This window comes from Thunnus thynnus, chromosome 18 (assembly GCF_963924715.1).
Source record: "Thunnus thynnus chromosome 18, fThuThy2.1, whole genome shotgun sequence".
Lineage (NCBI taxonomy): Eukaryota > Metazoa > Chordata > Actinopteri > Scombriformes > Scombridae > Thunnus > Thunnus thynnus.
In genome coordinates this window covers 30,453,873-30,476,504 of record NC_089534.1, presented here as the reverse complement: position 1 = coordinate 30,476,504, position 22,632 = coordinate 30,453,873, and positions in this window count along the sequence as shown.

The following is a 22,632-nucleotide window of genomic DNA, read 5'->3' as shown; positions in this document are numbered from 1 at the left end:
AACATCTGAAAATGCATATACTGTGTGTGCCGTGACTCTGCTAGTACAATAAAGCATTAGGTGTGAGTCTGGCTCGATTCTGATGAAAAGTGACTAGTTTGTGTCCAATAACACTGAAATTGATAGAAACATGCATGTGTGCTGTGACTCTGCTAGTACAGTCAAGCCTTAGGTGTGAGTCTGGCTCAATTCTGATGAAAAGTGACTAGTTTATGTCGAATAACACTGAAATTGATAGAAAGATATGAAAATGCATATACTGTGTGTGCCGTGACTCTGCTAGTACAATAAAGCATTAGGTGTGAGTCTGGCTCAATTCTCATGAAAAGTTACTATTTTGTGTCCAATAACACTGAAATTGATAGAAACATATGAAAAAGCATATACCGTGTGTGCCGTGACTCTGCTAGTACAATAAAGCTGTTTGGATGAGTCTGCATCGATTCTGATGAAAAGTGAATAGTTTATGTCCAAAAACACTGAAATTGATAGAAACATATGAAAAAGCATATACCGTGTGTGCCCTGACTCTGTTTGAACAATAAAGCTGTTTGGATGAGTCTGCATCGATTCTGATGAAAAGTGATTAGTTTTTGTCCAATAACACTGAAATTGATAGAAACATGTGAAAATGCATATACTGTGTGTGCCGTGACTCTGCTACTACAATAAAGCATTAGGTGTGAGTCTCTCGATTCTGATGAAAAGTGACTAGTTTGTGTCCAATAACACTGAAATTGATAGAAACATATGAAAATGCATATACTGTATGTGCTGTGACTCTGCTAGTACAGTCAAGCATTAGGTGTGAGTCTCTCTCGATTCTGATGAAAAGTGACTAGTTTGTGTCGAATAACACTGAAATTGATAGAAACATATGAAAATGCAGTTTGTGTCCAATAACACTGAAATTGATAGAAAGAGATGAAAATTCATATACTGTGTGTGCCGTGACTCTGCTAGTACAATACAGCGTTTTGGATGAATCTGCATCGATTCTGATGAAAAGTGACTAGTTTGTGTCGAATAACACTGAAATTGATAGAAACATGTGAAAATGCATATACTGTGTGTGCCCTGACTCTGCTATTATAATAAAGCATTAGGTGTGAGTCTTTCTCGATTCTGATGAAAAGTGACTAGTTTGTGTCCAATAACACTGAAATTGATAGAAACATATGAAAATGCAGTTTGTGTCCAATAACACTGAAATTGATAGAAACATATGAAAAAGCATATACCGTGTGTGCCCTGACTCTGTTAGAACAATAAAGCTGTTTGGATGAGTCTGCATCGATTCTGATGAAAAGTGACTAGTTTGTGTCCAATAACACTGAAATTGATAGAAACATGTGAAAATGCATATACTGTGTGTGCCGTGACTCTGCTACTACAATAAAGCATTAGGTAAGAGTCTCTCTCGATTCTGATGAAAAGTGATTAGTTTGTGTCCGATAACACTGAAATTGATAGAAACATATGAAAATGCATATACTGTATGTGCTGTGACTCTGCTAGTACAGTCAAGCCTTAGGTGTGAGTCTGGCTCAATTTTGATGAAAAGTGACTAGTTTGTGTCGAATAACACTGAAATTGATAGAAACGTGAAAATGCATATACTGTGTGTGCCGTGACTCTGCTAGTACAGTCAAGCCTTAGGTGTGAGTCTGGCTCAATTTTGATGAAAAGTGACTAGTTTGTGTCCAATAACACTGAAATTGATAGAAAGAGATGAAAATGCATATACTGTGTGTGCCGTGACTCTGCTAGTACAATAGAGTGTTTTGGATGAGTCTGCATTGATTCTGATGAAAAGTGACTAGTTTGTGTCCAATAACACTGAAATTGATAGAAAGATATGAAAATGCATATACTGTGTGTGCCGTGACTCTGCTATTACAATCAAGCCTTAGATGTGAGTCTGGCTCAATTCTGATGAAAAGTGACTAGTTTGTGTCGAATAACACTGAAATTGATAGAAAGATATGAAAATGCATATACTGTGTGTGCCGTGACTCTGCTGGTACAATAAAGCATTAGGTGTGAGTCTGGCTCGATTCTGATGAAAAGTGACTAGTTTGTGTCAAATAACACTGAAATTGATAGAAACATGCATGTGTGCTGTGACTCTGCTAGTACAGTCAAGCCTTAGGTGTGAGTCTGGCTCGATTCTGATGAAAAGTGATTAGTTTGTGTCCAATAACACTGAAATTGATAGAAAGAGATATAAATGCATATACTGTGTGTGCCGTGACTCTGCTAGTACAATAGAGGGTTTTGGATGAGTCTGCATCGATTCTGATGAAAAGTGACCAGTTTGTGTCCAATAACACTGAAATTGATAGAAACATATGAAAATGCATATACTGTGTGTGCCGTGACTCTGCTAGTACAATACAGCGTTTTGGATGAATCTGCATCGATTCTGATGAAAAGTGACTAGTTTGTGTCGAATAACACTGAAATTGATAGTAACATCTGAAAATGCATATACTGTGTGTGCCGTGACTCTGCTAGTACAATAAAGCATTAGGTGTGAGTCTGGCTCGAATCTGATGAAAAGTGACTAGTTTGTGTCGAATAACACTGAAATTGATAGAAACATGCATGTGTGCTGTGACTCTGCTAGTACAGTCAAGCCTTAGGTGTGAGTCTGGCTCAATTCTGATGAAAAGTGACTAGTTTATGTCGAATAACACTGAAATTGATAGAAACATATGAAAATGCATATACTGTGTGTTCCGTGACTCTGCTAGTACAATAAAGCATTAGGTGTGAGTCTGGCTCAATTCTGATGAAAAGTTACTATTTTGTGTCCAATAACACTGAAATTGATAGAAACATATGAAAAAGCATATACCGTGTGTGCCGTGACTCTGCTAGTACAATAAAGCTGTTTGGATGAGTCTGCATCGATTCTGATGAAAAGTGACTAGTTTGTTTCCAATAAAACTGAAATTGATAGAAACATATGAAAATGCATATACTGTGTGTGCCGTGACTCTGCTAGTACAATAAAGCATTAGGTGTGAGTCTGGCTCGATTCTGATGAAAAATGACTAGTTTGTGTCGAATAACACTGAAATTGATAGAAACATATGACAATGCATATACTGTGTGTGCCGTGACTCTGCTAGTACAATAGAGCGTTTTGGATAAGTCTGCTTCGATTCTGATGAAAAGTGAATAGTTTATGTCCAAAAACACTGAAATTGATAGAAACATATGAAAAAGCATATACCGTGTGTGCCCTGACTCTGTTTGAACAATAAAGCTGTTTGGATGAGTCTGCATCGATTCTGATGAAAAGTGATTAGTTTTTGTCCAATAACACTGAAATTGATAGAAACATGTGAAAATGCATATACTGTGTGTGCCGTGACTCTGCTACTACAATAAAGCATTAGGTGTGAGTCTCTCGATTCTGATGAAAAGTGACTAGTTTGTGTCCAATAACACTGAAATTGATAGAAACATATGAAAATGCATATACTGTATGTGCTGTGACTCTGCTAGTACAGTCAAGCATTAGGTGTGAGTCTCTCTCGATTCTGATGAAAAGTGACTAGTTTGTGTCGAATAACACTGAAATTGATAGAAAGAGATGAAAATGCATATACTGTGTGTGCCGTGACTCTGCTAATACAATACAGCGTTTTGGATGAATCTGTATCGATTCTGATGAAAAGTGACTAGTTTGTGTCGAATAACACTGAAATTGATAGAAACATGTGAAAATGCATATACTGTGTGTGCCGTGACTCTGCTATTATAATAAAGCATTAGGTGTGAGTCTTTCTCGATTCTGATGAAAAGTGACTAGTTTGTGTCCAATAACACTGAAATTGATAGAAACATATGAAAATGCAGTTTGTGTCCAATAACACTGAAATTGATAGAAACATATGAAAAAGCATATACCGTGTGTGCCCTGACTCTTTTAGAACAATAAAGCTGTTTGGATGAGTCTGCATCGATTCTGATGAAAAGTGACTAGTTTGTGTCCAATAACACTGAAATTGATAGAAACATGTGAAAATGCATATACTGTGTGTGCCGTGACTCTGCTACTACAATAAAGCATTAGGTAAGAGTCTCTCTCGATTCTGATGAAAAGTGATTAGTTTGTGTCCGATAACACTGAAATTGATAGAAACATATGAAAATGCATATACTGTATGTGCTGTGACTCTGCTAGTACAGTCAAGCCTTAGGTGTGAGTCTGGCTCAATTTTGATGAAAAGTGACTAGTTTGTGTCGAATAACACTGAAATTGATAGAAACGTGAAAATGCATATACTGTGTGTGCCGTGACTCTGCTAGTACAGTCAAGCCTTAGGTGTGAGTCTGGCTCAATTTTGATGAAAAGTGACTAGTTTGTGTCCAATAACACTGAAATTGATAGAAAGAGATGAAAATGCATATACTGTGTGTGCCGTGACTCTGCTAGTACAATAGAGCGTTTTGGATGAGTCTGCATTGATTCTGATGAAAAGTGACTAGTTTGTGTCCAATAACACTGAAATTGATAGAAAGATATGAAAATGCATATACTGTGTGTGCCGTGACTCTGCTATTACAATCAAGCCTTAGATGTGAGTCTGGCTCAATTCTGATGAAAAGTGACTAGTTTGTGTCGAATAACACTGAAATTGATAGAAAGATATGAAAATGCATATACTGTGTGTGCCGTGACTCTGCTAGTACAATAAAGCATTAGGTGTGAGTCTGGCTCGATTCTGATGAAAAGTGACTAGTTTGTGTCAAATAACACTGAAATTGATAGAAACATGCATGTGTGCTGTGACTCTGCTAGTACAGTCAAGCCTTAGGTGTGAGTCTGGCTCGATTCTGATGAAAAGTGATTAGTTTGTGTCCAATAACACTGAAATTGATAGAAAGAGATATAAATGCATATACTGTGTGTGCCGTGACTCTGCTAGTACAATAGAGGGTTTTGGATGAGTCTGCATCGATTCTGATGAAAAGTGACCAGTTTGTGTCCAATAACACTGAAATTGATAGAAACATATGAAAATGCATATACTGTGTGTGCCGTGACTCTGCTAGTACAATACAGCGTTTTGGATGAATCTGCATCGATTCTCATGAAAAGTGACTAGTTTGTGTCGAATAACACTGAAATTGACAGTAACATCTGAAAATGCATATACTGTGTGTGCCGTGACTCTGCTAGTACAATAAAGCATTAGGTGTGAGTCTGGCTCGATTCTGATGAAAAGTGACTAGTTTGTGTCGAATAACACTGAAATTGATAGAAACATGCATGTGTGCTGTGACTCTGCTAGTACAGTCAAGCCTTAGGTGTGAGTCTGGCTCAATTCTGATGAAAAGTGACTAGTTTATGTCGAATAACACTGAAATTGATAGAAACATATGAAAATGCATATACTGTGTGTGCCGTGACTCTGCTAGTACAATAAAGCATTAGGTGTGAGTCTGGCTCAATTCTGATGAAAAGTTACTATTTTGTGTCCAATAACACTGAAATTGATAGAAACATATGAAAAAGCATATACCGTGTGTGCCGTGACTCTGCTAGTACAATAAAGCTGTTTGGATGAGTCTGCATCGATTCTGATGAAAAGTGACTAGTTTGTTTCCAATAAAACTGAAATTGATAGAAACATATGAAAATGCATATACTGTGTGTGCCGTGACTCTGCTAGTACAATAAAGCATTAGGTGTGAGTCTGGCTCGATTCTGATGAAAAATGACTAGTTTGTGTCGAATAACACTGAAATTGATAGAAACATATGACAATGCATATACTGTGTGTGCCGTGACTCTGCTAGTACAATAGAGCGTTTTGGATAAGTCTGCATCGATTCTGATGAAAAGTGATTAGTTTTTGTCCAATAACACTGAAATTGATAGAAACATGTGAAAATGCATATACTGTGTGTGCCGTGACTCTGCTACTACAATAAAGCATTAGGTGTGAGTCTCTCGATTCTGATGAAAAGTGACTAGTTTGTGTCCAATAACACTGAAATTGATAGAAACATATGAAAATGCATATATTGTATGTGCTGTGACTCTGCTAGTACAGTCAAGCATTAGGTGTGAGTCTCTCTCGATTCTGATGAAAAGTGACTAGTTTGTGTCGAATAACACTGAAATTGATAGAAAGAGATGAAAATGCATATACTGTGTGTGCCGTGACTCTGCTAGTACAATACAGCGTTTTGGATGAATCTGTATCGATTCTGATGAAAAGTGACTAGTTTGTGTCGAATAACACTGAAATTGATAGAAACATGTGAAAATGCATATACTGTGTGTGCCGTGACTCTGCTATTATAATAAAGCATTAGGTGTGAGTCTTTCTCGATTCTGATGAAAAGTGACTAGTTTGTGTCCAATAACACTGAAATTGATAGAAACATATGAAAATGCAGTTTGTGTCCAATAACACTGAAATTGATAGAAACATATGAAAAAGCATATACCGTGTGTGCCCTGACTCTGTTAGAACAATAAAGCTGTTTGGATGAGTCTGCATCGATTCTGATGAAAAGTGACTAGTTTGTGTCCAATAACACTGAAATTGATAGAAACATGTGAAAATGCATATACTGTGTGTGCCGTGACTCTGCTACTACAATAAAGCATTAGGTAAGAGTCTCTCTCGATTCTGATGAAAAGTGATTAGTTTGTGTCCGATAACACTGAAATTGATAGAAACATATGAAAATGCATATACTGTATGTGCTGTGACTCTGCTAGTACAGTCAAGCCTTAGGTGTGAGTCTGGCTCAATTTTGATGAAAAGTGACTAGTTTGTGTCGAATAACACTGAAATTGATAGAAACGTGAAAATGCATATACTGTGTGTGCCGTGACTCTGCTAGTACAGTCAAGCCTTAGGTGTGAGTCTGGCTCAATTTTGATGAAAAGTGACTAGTTTGTGTCCAATAACACTGAAATTGATAGAAAGAGATGAAAATGCATATACTGTGTGTGCCGTGACTCTGCTAGTACAATAGAGCGTTTTGGATGAGTCTGCATTGATTCTGATGAAAAGTGACTAGTTTGTGTCCAATAACACTGAAATTGATAGAAAGATATGAAAATGCATATACTGTGTGTGCCGTGACTCTGCTATTACAATCAAGCCTTAGATGTGAGTCTGGCTCAATTCTGATGAAAAGTGACTAGTTTGTGTCGAATAACACTGAAATTGATAGAAAGATATGAAAATGCATATACTGTGTGTGCCGTGACTCTGCTAGTACAATAAAGCATTAGGTGTGAGTCTGGCTCGATTCTGATGAAAAGTGACTAGTTTGTGTCAAATAACACTGAAATTGATAGAAACATGCATGTGTGCTGTGACTCTGCTAGTACAGTCAAGCCTTAGGTGTGAGTCTGGCTCGATTCTGATGAAAAGTGATTAGTTTGTGTCCAATAACACTGAAATTGATAGAAAGAGATATAAATGCATATACTGTGTGTGCCGTGACTCTGCTAGTACAATAGAGGGTTTTGGATGAGTCTGCATCGATTCTGATGAAAAGTGACCAGTTTGTGTCCAATAACACTGAAATTGATAGAAACATATGAAAATGCATATACTGTGTGTGCCGTGACTCTGCTAGTACAATACAGCGTTTTGGATGAATCTGCATCGATTCTGATGAAAAGTGACTAGTTTGTGTCGAATAACACTGAAATTGACAGTAACATCTGAAAATGCATATACTGTGTGTGCCGTGACTCTGCTAGTACAATAAAGCATTAGGTGTGAGTCTGGCTCGATTCTGATGAAAAGTGACTAGTTTGTGTCGAATAACACTGAAATTGATAGAAACATGCATGTGTGCTGTGACTCTGCTAGTACAGTCAAGCCTTAGGTGTGAGTCTGGCTCAATTCTGATGAAAAGTGACTAGTTTATGTCGAATAACACTGAAATTGATAGAAACATATGAAAATGCATATACTGTGTGTGCCGTGACTCTGCTAGTACAATAAAGCATTAGGTGTGAGTCTGGCTCAATTCTGATGAAAAGTTACTATTTTGTGTCCAATAACACTGAAATTGATAGAAACATATGAAAAAGCATATACCGTGTGTGCCGTGACTCTGCTAGTACAATAAAGCTGTTTGGATGAGTCTGCATCGATTCTGATGAAAAGTGACTAGTTTGTTTCCAATAAAACTGAAATTGATAGAAACATATGAAAATGCATATACTGTGTGTGCCGTGACTCTGCTAGTACAATAAAGCATTAGGTGTGAGTCTGGCTCGATTCTGATGAAAAATGACTAGTTTGTGTCGAATAACACTGAAATTGATAGAAACATATGACAATGCATATACTGTGTGTGCCGTGACTCTGCTAGTACAATAAAGCTGTTTGGATGAGTCTGCATCGATTCTGATGAAAAGTGATTAGTTTTTGTCCAATAACACTGAAATTGATAGAAACATGTGAAAATGCATATACTGTGTGTGCCGTGACTCTGCTACTACAATAAAGCATTAGGTGTGAGTCTCTCGATTCTGATGAAAAGTGACTAGTTTGTGTCCAATAACACTGAAATTGATAGAAACATATGAAAATGCATATATTGTATGTGCTGTGACTCTGCTAGTACAGTCAAGCATTAGGTGTGAGTCTCTCTCGATTCTGATGAAAAGTGACTAGTTTGTGTCGAATAACACTGAAATTGATAGAAAGAGATGAAAATGCATATACTGTGTGTGCCGTGACTCTGCTAGTACAATACAGCGTTTTGGATGAATCTGTATCGATTCTGATGAAAAGTGACTAGTTTGTGTCGAATAACACTGAAATTGATAGAAACATGTGAAAATGCATATACTGTGTGTGCCCTGACTCTGCTACTATAATAAAGCATTAGGTGTGAGTCTTTCTCGATTCTGATGAAAAGTGACTAGTTTGTGTCCAATAACACTGAAATTGATAGAAACATATGAAAATGCAGTTCGTGTCCAATAACACTGAAATTGATAGAAACATATGAAAAAGCATATACCGTGTGTGCCCTGACTCTGTTAGAACAATAAAGCTGTTTGGATGAGTCTGCATCGATTCTGATGAAAAGTGATTAGTTTGTGTCCGATAACACTGAAATTGATAGAAACATATGAAAATGCATATACTGTATGTGCTGTGACTCTGCTAGTACAGTCAAGCCTTAGGTGTGAGTCTGGCTCAATTTTGATGAAAAGTGACTAGTTTGTGTCGAATAACACTGAAATTGATAGAAAGAGATGAAAATGCATATACTGTGTGTGCCGTGACTCTGCTAGTACAATAGAGCGTTTTGGATGAGTCTGCATTGATTCTGATGAAAAGTGACTAGTTTGTGTCCAATAACACTGAAATTGATAGAAAGATATGAAAATGCATATACTGTGTGTGCCGTGACTCTGCTATTACAATCAAGCCTTAGGTGTGAGTCTGGCTCAATTCTGATGAAAAGTGACTAGTTTGTGTCGAATAACACTGAAATTGATAGAAAGATATGAAAATGCATATACTGTGTGTGCCGTGACTCTGCTAGTACAATAAAGCATTAGGTGTGAGTCTGGCTCGATTCTGATGAAAAGTGACTAGTTTGTGTCAAATAACACTGAAATTGATAGAAACATATGAAAATGCATATACTGTGTGTGCCGTGACTCTGCTAGTGCAATAGAGCATTACGTGTGAGCCTGGTTCGATTCTGATGAAAAGTGACTAGTTTGTGTCGAATAACACTGAAATTGATAGAAAGATATGAAAAAGCATAGACCGTGTGTGCCGTGACTCTGCTAGTACAGTCAAGCCTTAGGTGTGAGTCTGGCTCGATTTTGATGAAAAGTGACTACTTTGTGTCGAATAACACTGAAATTGATAGAAACATATGAAAATGCATATACTGTGTGTGCCGTGACTCTGCTAGTACAATAAAGCATTAGGTGTGAGTCTGGCTCAATTCTGATGAAAAGTGACTAGTTTGTGTCCAATAACACTGAAATTGACAGAAACATATGAAAATGCATATACTGTGTGTGCCCTGACTCTGCTAGTACAATACAGCGTTTTGGATGAGTCTGCATCGATTCTGATGAAAAGTGACTAGTTTGTGTCCAATAACACTGAAATTGATAGAAAGATATGAAAATGCATATACTGTGTGTGCCGTGACTCTGCTAGTACAATAAAGCATTAGGTGTGAGTCTGGCTCGATTCTGATGAAAAGTGACTAGTTTGTGTCAAATAACACTGAAATTGATAGAAACATATGAAAATGCATATACTGTGTGTGCCGTGACTCTGCTAGTGCAATAGAGCATTACGTGTGAGCCTGGTTCGATTCTGATGAAAAGTGACTAGTTTGTGTCGAATAACACTGAAATTGATAGAAAGATATGAAAAAGCATAGACCGTGTGTGCCGTGACTCTGCTAGTACAGTCAAGCCTTAGGTGTGAGTCTGGCTCGATTTTGATGAAAAGTGACTACTTTGTGTCGAATAACACTGAAATTGATAGAAACATATGAAAATGCATATACTGTGTGTGCCGTGACTCTGCTAGTACAATAAAGCATTAGGTGTGAGTCTGGCTCAATTCTGATGAAAAGTGACTAGTTTGTGTCCAATAACACTGAAATTGATAGAAACATATGAAAATGCATATACTGTGTGTGCCCTGACTCTGCTAGTACAATACAGCGTTTTGGATGAGTCTGCATCGATTCTGATGAAAAGTGACTAGTTTGTGTCCAATAACACTGAAATTGATAGAAACATATGAAAATGCATATACTGTGTGTGCCCTGACTCTGCTAGTACAATACAGCGTTTTGGATGAGTCTGCATCGATTCTGATGAAAATGCAGTTTGTGTCCAATAACACTGAAATTGATAGAAACATATGAAAAAGCATATACCGTGTGTGCCCTGACTCTGTTAGAACAATAAAGCTGTTTGGATGAGTCTGCATCGATTCTGATGAAAAGTGATTAGTTTGTGTCCAATAACACTGAAATTGATAGAAACATGTGAAAATGCATATACTGTGTGTGCCGTGACTCTGCTACTACAATAAAGCATTAGGTAAGAGTCTCTCTCGATTCTGATGAAAAGTGATTAGTTTGTGTCCGATAACACTGAAATTGATAGAAACATATGAAAATGCATATACTGTATGTGCTGTGACTCTGCTAGTACAGTCAAGCCTTAGGTGTGAGTCTGGCTCAATTTTGATGAAAAGTGACTAGTTTGTGTCGAATAACACTGAAATTGATAGAAACGTGAAAATGCATATACTGTGTGTGCCGTGACTCTGCTAGTACAGTCAAGCCTTAGGTGTGAGTCTGGCTCAATTTTGATGAAAAGTGACTAGTTTGTGTCCAATAACACTGAAATTGATAGAAAGAGATGAAAATGCATATACTTTGTGTGCCGTGACTCTGCTAGTACAATAGAGCGTTTTGGATGAGTCTGCATTGATTCTGATGAAAAGTGACTAGTTTGTGTCCAATAACACTGAAATTGATAGAAAGATATGAAAATGCATATACTGTGTGTGCCGTGACTCTGCTATTACAATCAAGCCTTAGGTGTGAGTCTGGCTCAATTCTGATGAAAAGTGACTAGTTTGTGTCGAATAACACTGAAATTGATAGAAAGATATGAAAATGCATATACTGTGTGTGCCGTGACTCTGCTAGTACAATAAAGCATTAGGTGTGAGTCTGGCTCGATTCTGATGAAAAGTGACTAGTTTGTGTCAAATAACACTGAAATTGATAGAAACATATGAAAATGCATATACTGTGTGTGCCGTGACTCTGCTAGTGCAATAGAGCATTACGTGTGAGCCTGGTTCGATTCTGATGAAAAGTGACTAGTTTGTGTCGAATAACACTGAAATTGATAGAAAGATATGAAAAAGCATAGACCGTGTGTGCCGTGACTCTGCTAGTACAGTCAAGCCTTAGGTGTGAGTCTGGCTCGATTTTGATGAAAAGTGACTACTTTGTGTCGAATAACACTGAAATTGATAGAAACATATGAAAATGCATATACTGTGTGTGCCGTGACTCTGCTAGTACAATAAAGCATTAGGTGTGAGTCTGGCTCAATTCTGATGAAAAGTGACTAGTTTGTGTCCAATAACACTGAAATTGATAGAAACATATGAAAATGCATATACTGTGTGTGCCCTGACTCTGCTAGTACAATACAGCGTTTTGGATGAGTCTGCATCGATTCTGATGAAAAGTGACTAGTTTGTGTCGAATAACACTGAAATTGATAGAAACATGTGAAAATGCATATAATGTGTGTGCCGTGACTCTGCTACTACAATAAAGCATTAGTTGTGAGCCCGGTTCGATTCTGATGAAAAGTGACTAGTTTGTGTCGAATAACACTGAAATTGATAGAAACATATGAAAATGCATATACTGTGTGTGCCGTGACTCTGCTAGTGCAATAGAGCATTACGTGTGAGCCTGGTTTGATTCTGATGAAAAGTTACTAGTTTGTGTCGAATAACACTGAAATTGATAGAAATATATGTGTCACAATACATGAAAAAAACCAGTGTTATGAAAGTTAGTCACAGTTATTAGTTCTAATGTACTGAGTTACAAGAAGTTGTTTAGTGTTATAGAAGATAATGAAAGTTGTTAGAGACCATTAATTGATTGAAAATAATATGCTTTCATGTAAATGTCAAAACAATTAGCAGGACACTGCAGGGAATTGAACCCCATCCCAGTAAACCAGGAGTACCATTACAAGTGCCTTTTGCTTTTTGACGCTACATGGAAGGTAAAGCAAAACCTGCATTAACAACAGCATTTCAGTGACAAGAATTTTTATTATGACATAAAAGTATTGTGGATAATTCTGTAATTAGTGTAGTTTAAAATCGGCGATATATATGAGCTAAATGTTTGTCAATACTTTACTTGAAGTAGCATTTGTGTATTTCCACATTTGTATGAGTGACAGTATTTCATAATATGGCAAAATTGTACCTGTGGATAATTATGCAATTAGTGCAGTTTTGAATAAGCACTATATATGAGCTAAATGTTTGTCAATACATTTAGCATACATAGCATTTTTATATTTCATATTTGTATATCTCAATCGTATAGAATTCTTTTTTTTTTCATTATTCTTATTACTACCATTATTGTCATTTTTATTCTTATTATGTTATTCTAATCTGTATGTTGTTATCGTTGCTGTAAAAAAGAAATTTCCCTCTGTTGATTAATAAAATACCTGCCTACCTATTCACCTACATACAAGTTTTAATTATAAATGCTGTTGTGATGCAGAAAAAGAAACCTGTTTTAGTAGCAGTGAAATCACAGCAAAAAAGTTCAAGTTCAGAGGTCAATGTCTCATCATTATATAATCCTCTTTGTATATTTGACCACATAAAAGCTAACAATTGAATAGAGTATTAATTTTGGTAATTGTATGGCGGAGTGACAGTACCACTGCAATACAGCTTTATTTGAATCAGTAAAGATAAAGAATCCCCAGTGATGTGAACCCTCTATCGCATTTGTTGTCAAACAAAGCTTAACACATGAGTTAAACCTACAGCTGTTACAGCCTGAAGTTATTTCACCTTGTCATTTTGGAAAGTTGTACATTTAAAAGAACATACAATCATGATCAATTAGCATGCCTTACTCTGTTACGGGTGTTGTGACATGTTGAACATGTCCTTTGTTTGTTATAAACTTGAAGATTGCTGATGATTTTAAAATGTCATCATTGAAATCTCTCATAACAGCAATTGTGTTTCTTTCTGAATCTAGCCAATTAAGTAACTTGCCTAGTTTGCCATAGTTACAAACTAAACAATCCAAATTGACATGTGTTACTTTGATAATGTTATATGCCACATTGTCTGCAGTATACATGCCAACTCACCATGCTGTTGCTCTTGCAATGAGATCAGCTTTGGGTTGCTGCTACTCTATGATGAACTTTGTGGACAGTTATGAAAATTATAGTCATTCATCTTTATCTTTTCAAAGGAGAAAGCTTCAGTTAGCCATGTTTCTGCTGTGTACACAATGCCAAATCTGATACATGACATTTCAAGTTTTGCACATTCATCAAAAACACAGTAAAGTATATGTATTCAATGTATGTCTTGTAATATTTTCTGTCAAGACGGGGGGCATACTCTGAATTGTATCCTTAATGCTGCCATTACAATATATGTCCTTGTCTTAAAAATATTTAATAATTAACTGGCAAACTGACAAGCTTCTAACTCAACTTAATGCGACACATGCCTGTCCAGCTGCAAATATTTTCTTCAGGGATGCAACAGCTTCATCAACAGTAACACCTTGTACTTTATGTACTGTACAAGCCCAAGCAAGTTTAAGAGGGAACTGTTGTTGCAACTCACCTTTATTACTGACTTTTCCTTATTCTGCTTCGATACCAATAGAATTCATTAAGTCTGTTGAGGCATATGCACATTGTTTCTTCCTCTGAGTGCCTTGTTTGTCATCAAATTGAACATACACTGTTTGAGGAAACTTGTTTTTGTTAGAACCAGCTATATGTGTTACTGTGCCACATACTCCATTAACCAGACCATCCATAGCATCTATATATTTCCCTAAAATCAACTTTTCAGCCAAACATGTATTATATGTTTTGGCATGATGTCCTTTGTTAGTGTTATTATTCACAAAATCCTGAGCATCTCTACATATTCAGGACAAGTTTAAAATAACAGCTCAACATTATGCTTGTTCACTTGCTTATTTGTCGGGAATATGTATAAAGCTGAGCTGTCTACACCAGTTTCACACTGTTTCAATATTTCAATGTCACTGTTTAACATGGGTGTCCCTTTGGAACGTGTTCTCAACCTGTTTAACAACGTTAATCTTTCTGCCTATCAATTATTTGCAATTCAACAACTTTAAATACACTAGACCACAAGTTAACACCTACCTCATCTATATACAGGGGTTTCTCTTTCACTGAGGGCAACTGGAAAAAAAATCTCCAACACCAATTACACTTACATTTCCAGATGGGGAAACATCAGCACTTTGTCTTATCTGTCTTAATCTACCATGAATATATGCCAACAGTTTGTTATCAACCATGGATTTTCATCTATTAAAATTTGTAGATTACTATATTTAGCACATAAAGAATTAAGCTTCTCTTCACCCAAAGGTGTGTAAGGTAAGCATGTCTCTTTTTCAATGCTAAATGTGTGGTGAATAGTGGTTGCATGCAAATTGTGTGCAACAATCCCTGTAGGAGCAGTTAACACACAAATCTTGTCAGGATGCTGACACACAGTTAATAATAACCTCACTGCTTCATATTGAATAGCCTTGATTAAATGACTTTTTCCTGTCCCTGTCCCACCACCTGTAATAAAAACATATAATCGCACTTGCTTTTTCCCCATGACTTTGTTTAAGCACCATTGTCTAATTTGATTAAAAAAAAATAGACAGCTGTGTCTCATTCAAAGATCTAATCAATGCCAAACTGTCACGTCTGATGACACATGATGTTATTGTTTTTCTTCAAATGTGCAATTTCTTGACTACTAACTGCTAAATCTGGAATGTTCTCCACAAGTTTGACCAGTATCTGTTCTTTTTCTTTCTGTTATTGTTCACACTCTAAATGTTCAAGTTCCTGTTCTAGGCACAGCTCACACCAAGCATCTTCAATCACACCATCACACCATTATCATCAGTCGAATTTTTGATATTATCCAATTCACCTACATCAATTTCAAACATGTTTCTATTTCTGTAAATGACTGACTTGACCAAATGCTTTGAGCCATCAATAAATGTTACATGACCATTTGTAAAACTGTTCAAAAGATTCAAAGCTTGAAGGTTTTAGTTCATTATCTTCATGATATAGCAGGAACATTTGCAAATTAGTTTGTTAAAATGATTCTGGATTCTTTGTCACAGAAAAGCATGTATGACATACAACTGCTGGTTGTATTCGTCTCCTTTTTATAACATAACAAAAATCTTTTTTTAATTTAATCCTGTTTTGAGATGTTTCATTTTTGTACAAAAAACAATATTCTGATATTAATGTTGCAATACACGTCATTGAAAGTAGCATCTTTTGGCCTGTTTTTAAAACGATCAACAGTGCTAGTCATCCACACATCTTCTGTGGTAAGGTCATGTGATGACGCCTTTTTCAATTCTCTTAAAGGCTTACTAATTTTAACTATTGTTACCTGTTGGCACAAAATCTACTTTTCTAGAACATTCTATTAGATGCATATTTATCAATCTATATACAGCTTCTTGAGCACAAACATTTCTGCTCTGTAAATGAATACTTCTAGTGCATTTTTAGTGCATCTTTTGCATTAAGATTTCATCCTTTAGATGCTTCTCTTTGTGCATTTTGTAACAACATTTCCATTATATTTTCTGCTTTACTAACATAAGAAACGATATATACTACACATGCGTATGCATCAACAACATATTGGATATCTATGTTAGCATTCCAACATTTTTACAGTGGTTTGCTATATTGATTTACCCAAACATCATTAATCTGCCTTTTCAACAATAAGGCAGACTGTTCTCCCTTCCTGTTTCAAAATACTATAGAGAAGATTTCTCCAGCGCATATCAGCAGAGGAAAACGAAAAAAACCAAGTAGGTATACCAAGTTGACTAATACAAGCTAGCAGGTCACTCTGTGCTCCAGCCAAAAAGCTGGAGTACCTCTGATTGATCAAAGTAAACAAAACCCATCATCAAACTGCAACCTATTCCTTAAAGATTTTTCATTGTTCAACATATCACAAATTTTTTGAGATGTACAACCTCCTTTCCCTTTCCTTAAAGCTACTGATACATTTGACACAACCTGTTCAATCTAGGACATGTATTGTGTAAATATATACTCTACATTTTGTGCAAACTTTCTGTCAGCATGTAAAGTTCTTTTACTGAAATAACAAGACAATGGTACTGAGCAGCAGTGCACACAACTCCAAATCTTGAGATTGTATCAGGTGCACAGTTGTGATAAAGACTAAATAAACAAAACAAAACAATAGCCCTCATCTTCGTGTGTTTTTTAATTGTGGACAGTCCACAATTAAAAAACACAAGAAGATGGATTAGTGAGTGCTGTTGTTTTGTTTTGTTTATGACAAGACAATGTCAATTGATACTGGATGTAATACATACCATGATACAGCCATGGTATGTATTACATCCACGTGGAAATAACACAGGGAAGCATTTAGCTTCATTTGAATGATATGAGAGCAATTTAACTGGGCTATTCCCTTCTGCTGGAGCCAGATTCAATATATCATCAAAATACTGATCCAGTGCTTCCTGACCGATATCAACAGGCATGAGACATTTGTCCTGAAAAATACAATGTTGCAGTCTATCATGTAAAAGCTCGTCTTCATTAACATCTGTAGGTGTTTCACCACCTTCTACATTGGAGCCACTGTTCTTTATAATGCACATTTGTCTGTTTTAAATATTGCAATGCCTGCTTTATGTGCATACTGTCAACTACATGGAGAGTTGAATTACAATGGTTTGTTTTGCAATGGCGAAACATCAAAATTCGCTGCATCACCGCGGCAACGGTGTTCAATGAAAACTCACAAGTTTCACAATATGGCATCATCAACTTCTTAAGGCTTTTCTGACCAAATTTGAAGTGGATCTGTTAAACCTACTAGACAGAGGTCGTACAAGTATAGCACCTGTAACTTCCTGTTTCCAGTAGGTGGCGCTATGACTATAACTCAATATTGACACATAGATGTGTTCAGGTTAGAACCCCTATGAAGCATGAGAAATTTGGTGCAGATTGAACGATGTACTTTTGAGTTACAAAAACTTCCTCTTTCATGGCATAAAAGCGAGAGAGAGTTATCAAAAGATTTTGATAACTTTTCATCACAAAGATCTTTAGATGACACTGACCAAATTTGAAGTCGGTGGGGTTAAATCTCTAAGAGAAGTTTGTTAAAATACGCCTGGAAATGGCTAAATCTGCGCAAGAATTGAAGTTAAATTCAAAATGGCTGACTTCCTGTTGAATTTAGGGTATGGCTCTAATAGGCTTTTTTGGACAATCTGGACAAGATACATGTGCATATCAAATTTCGTTAATCTACATGAAATTGAAAGGACGGGCTTCAGATTTTAAATTTAGTAGGGCACATTCTTGAACCATTTTGCCACGCCCCTGTCCAACACCCATAAAATATTAAATTATTCACCACTTCTGCCGAATGTGCAAAGTTTTAGAGCATGTTTAGGCCCTCAAAAATGTGTTTCTTTAGGAAGAATAATAATAATAGAGAAGACTTCCTTCAATTACAAGAGGGCCTTCTCATCATTCGATGCTCAGGCCCTTATAATTAAAGCTGCAAGCAGCAATGAATGGGCCCTCGCACCCCATGCACATTGGGCTGTGACATGGTCAGTGGGTCTGCATGTGGACTTCTTCATACGCAGGCGTTTTTCGGACAGTGCATGAAGTGGTGAAGCTATTTGGAGCTAGAAAACATCCACAAAATAACAAACACACCTGTGAAATAAAGGTATGTTGTGGTTTATGTTGTTTAGAACATACTATATAATATCATGCTAAACTGATGATGTGTGTTGTAAGGCAGACTTTCTGTGCACAGTAGGTGGCACTATGAGAAACAGACAATACAGAAGCATAGTGAGTTTGTGTCTAAAATAAATTAATTTCCTAATTTTCATCAAGTCTATTTTTGGAAAAGTAAAGACTTTTAACCCACATGACCTGGTCAAAGTTTGATTGAAATGTGTACTGTCAGGTGTGTAGAGACAATATGTAACCGCAGCTGGACACAGAAAAATACTCATATATTTGAATTCTTTTCTTGCTTCTCCTGTTATTTTATAATGATTGTGTATTGCGAAATGTGTCACAGCACTGAGGAAGTGACATGACGAGGAGCAGTTGGAGAGGAGAATTTTAGAGTACACTTCTGGTTAAATATCCTCATAAATCCCATTACTTTGGCCAAATCTTACATTAAAAATCATATTTTAGCAGGGAATTTCGTGGCGAATCCATTGATACAGGTTTGAAAGTTGTCAGACTTATAGTTAAGATGTCAGAAGCCTCAGTTTGACACAAAGTCCATGCCTCCCCCATTGTTTTACATTGTAAGGGGTAAATTTGATGTGATGTGGCGCTGCAACTTTCAGGGCTTATAAAATTCAAACCGTTTGAGTTATTACAAAGTTTTTAACAACTTTTTTTCAGCACAGTGTCAGAAGTCATCTATTAAAGTTTGAAGCCGATACCATTAATGCCCTCGAAGGAGATAGCATTTGTTCGGAGGCCAAAATTGAGGCAAAGTCTTATTTTGAAAGGCTAACTGCAGACTTCCTGTTGGTTTTGGTCAGGGCTGTTAGTGTATGATTTGTAGGTCTTGATGAGACGAATAATTGAATTTTGGTTTGATCTCTCTACAACATTCCTACGGGCCGTGGCGGCCAGTTAACCCTCCTGTTGTCCTCGGGTCAAAATTGAAATGGTTTCAAAAAAGTATCCTGAGCATATTTTGGCACTTTGGGGTTAATTTTTACATTTTATCAAATTTTTCACCAGACCTGATATGCGTGCCAAATTTGGTGAGTTTTTGAGCATGTTTAGGGGGTCAAATGTAGGTGTGAAGTGGCGTAACAATAAAGAAAGACAGAAACAAACACACAAAATACAATAGGGCCTTTGCCTTTTGGTGGGCTCGGACCCTAATGAAGAAAGAAAGGAACAAACAAACAAAGGACTGGACTCTTATCGAACATGGAACGAAGGACTTAAATATCATTTTCTGTGTCCACTCTGTGCTGCTAGAGGACACCCATTAAGTATACATCATGTTGCTGTTTTTATCAACTGTAGACCACACCTTGAAAATTTCATGTGAATCAGATGATGTTTGTCATGTAAGGCTGACTGCCTGTTGTCAGTAGGGGGTGCCATGACAGTGCCTCAACACTGACATGTAGAACAGTTCAGGACAGGATTCTTATCAAGTATGAGAAATTTGGTGCAGGTTGGACAATGTACATTGAAGCTGCAGCAACTTCCTGCTTCATGGCGAAACGTCAAAGTTTGGCACATTGCCACGGCAAGAGCGTCCAGCGAAAACTCAAGATTTTGATAACTTTTCATCACAACCTAGTCTTGATGACACACACTGATTTTGAAGTTGTTATGATGAATTCTGTAGGAGTTCGTTAAAATGCAAGGCATGCAAAATCGCCAAAATTGAGCAATAAATTTAAAATGGCCGACTTGGGTTTAAGCTATTGTTATAACTGTTGACATTAGGTGGCGCTCTGCCTATGACTCAATGTTGTCATGTGGATGTGTTCAGGCCAGGACCCTCATCAAGCATAAGAAATTTGGGGCAGATTGGGCAATGTATGTTAACGTTGTAACAACTTCCTGTTTCATGGCAAAACATCAAAGTTTGCCGCGTCGCCATGGCAACAGCGTTCTGTGCATCTGGCAATGATACATGTCCCTACCAAATTTCGTTCATTTACATCAATTTTGAAGGAGGGGTTTCAAATTTGAAATTTTGTAGGGGGTGCCTTCAAGCCATTTTGCCACACCCACACTGTTCGGTGCTCAAGCCTTAATTATTCCTTCAGATACAATGGGGCCTTTGCACGGCTAGGTGCTCAGGCCCTAATTACAAGAGGGCCTTTGCACTGTTCGGTAGTCAGGCATCTGTTGACAATCATATGACAACGTACCAGTAACATTACACCTTGCACTATGGTTTCAATGTCTATATCTGTAGGAATATGTCACAGACATGAAGTGTCACCACTGCGGGTCAGCCTATGCGGTGCACGCCAGGGCAGGGAGCCTCTCTGGCAGGGAACTCCAGTACAGAGAGTCGGTGACACATGGAGCTTCAGCAATATAATAAATAATGAAAAAAAAAAACACGTCTGTTTTGAGGAGTGTATGTGGCTGACAAAAACAGCCCCAACCACACAGTGTCCCAGGTGTCTCCTGAATGAAACATATAAATGATATTTATAATTAAATGATATGAAACAAGCTATTATTGATGGCCATTATCAAAGCCAAACTCTATGTAGAAAGATAGAGCTGGCAGCAGAAGCACCGCAGCAGCAACGCTGTCTGTGTGGATGCTTCAAGCGTGCGAGACACAGCAGTTAAGCGACACACACGCACTGCTGAGGTTCACACAAGCTGTGTTTCCCAGGCGTTACTCCAGACAGGAAAACCTGAAAATAACTCCCAGTGATAACATTGGATAATAATGGTGGAGCCACAGGGTCATGACTAAAATATTAATATCTTCCTGCTTGAAGCTTTATAAAATCACAATAGTGTTCAATTTTCTTACCTATTAATTTCCACCTCTAACTGATTTTTATTCTTTAAAAGTCTTAATACTTTCAATAAGAATTCTAATAAGACTGAATCCAGTCTTACCTGAATTCCTATTCATTTCTGATACTGTGTTTTATGGCACTGAAGACATTTTTCTCCAAATGTATCACAAATAAGTCAAATTAGAACCAAACTTTATTTAAAGGCTAAATAAATTGCTTAACTTCAATGCATTACCTATAAAGATACACATCATAATATATGTGAAGAGTTAAGGGACACAAACCAAGCACCAAGGAAACAGAATAACAAAAAGCATGTAAAAAATCTGACATATATATACAGACAGGTGACAAATTAAAGAAAAAACCGGTGGGGGTACTGCGGTGGGGAATGGTCTATTCCAGGATGACATTGCCCCAATTCATAGGGCACAAGGGGTCACTGAATGATTTGATGAGTATGAAAATGATGTGAATCATATGCTATGGCCTTCACTGTCACCAGATCTCAACCCAATTGATCACCTATGGGAGATTTTGGACTGACGTGTTCGACAGTGCTCTCCACCACCATCATCAAAACACCAAAGAGGGAATATCTTTTTGGAGAATGGTGTTCCTCAGCCGTGGCATTGATTCTACAAGTCTCTAGAACTCTTCTGGAGGGAGGAACACCATTCTTCAAAAAGATATTCCCTCATTTGAAGATGATGATGATGATGATGATGGTGGTGGTGGAGAGCGCTGTCTAACACGCCAGTCCAAAATCTCCCATAGGTGTTCAGTTGGGTTGACATCACATCATTTTTATACTCATCCAAACCATTCAGTGATCCCTTGTGCCCTGTGAATTGGGGCATTGCCATCCTAGAGGAGACTCCCATCAGGATAGAAATGTTTCATCATAGGATAAAGTTGATCACTCAGAACAACTTTGTATTGATTTGCAGTGAAACTTCCCTCTAAAGGGACAAGTAGACCCAAATCATGCCAGCAAAATGCCCCCCACAGCAACAGAGCCACCAGATCCCCTCACTGTAGGGGTCAATTCAGTCATTCAGACCTATACCAGTTTTTCCTTTTATTTGTCAGCTGTCTGTATATATGTATATATATGTGTGTATATATATATATATATATATATATATATATATATATATATATATATATACACACACACAT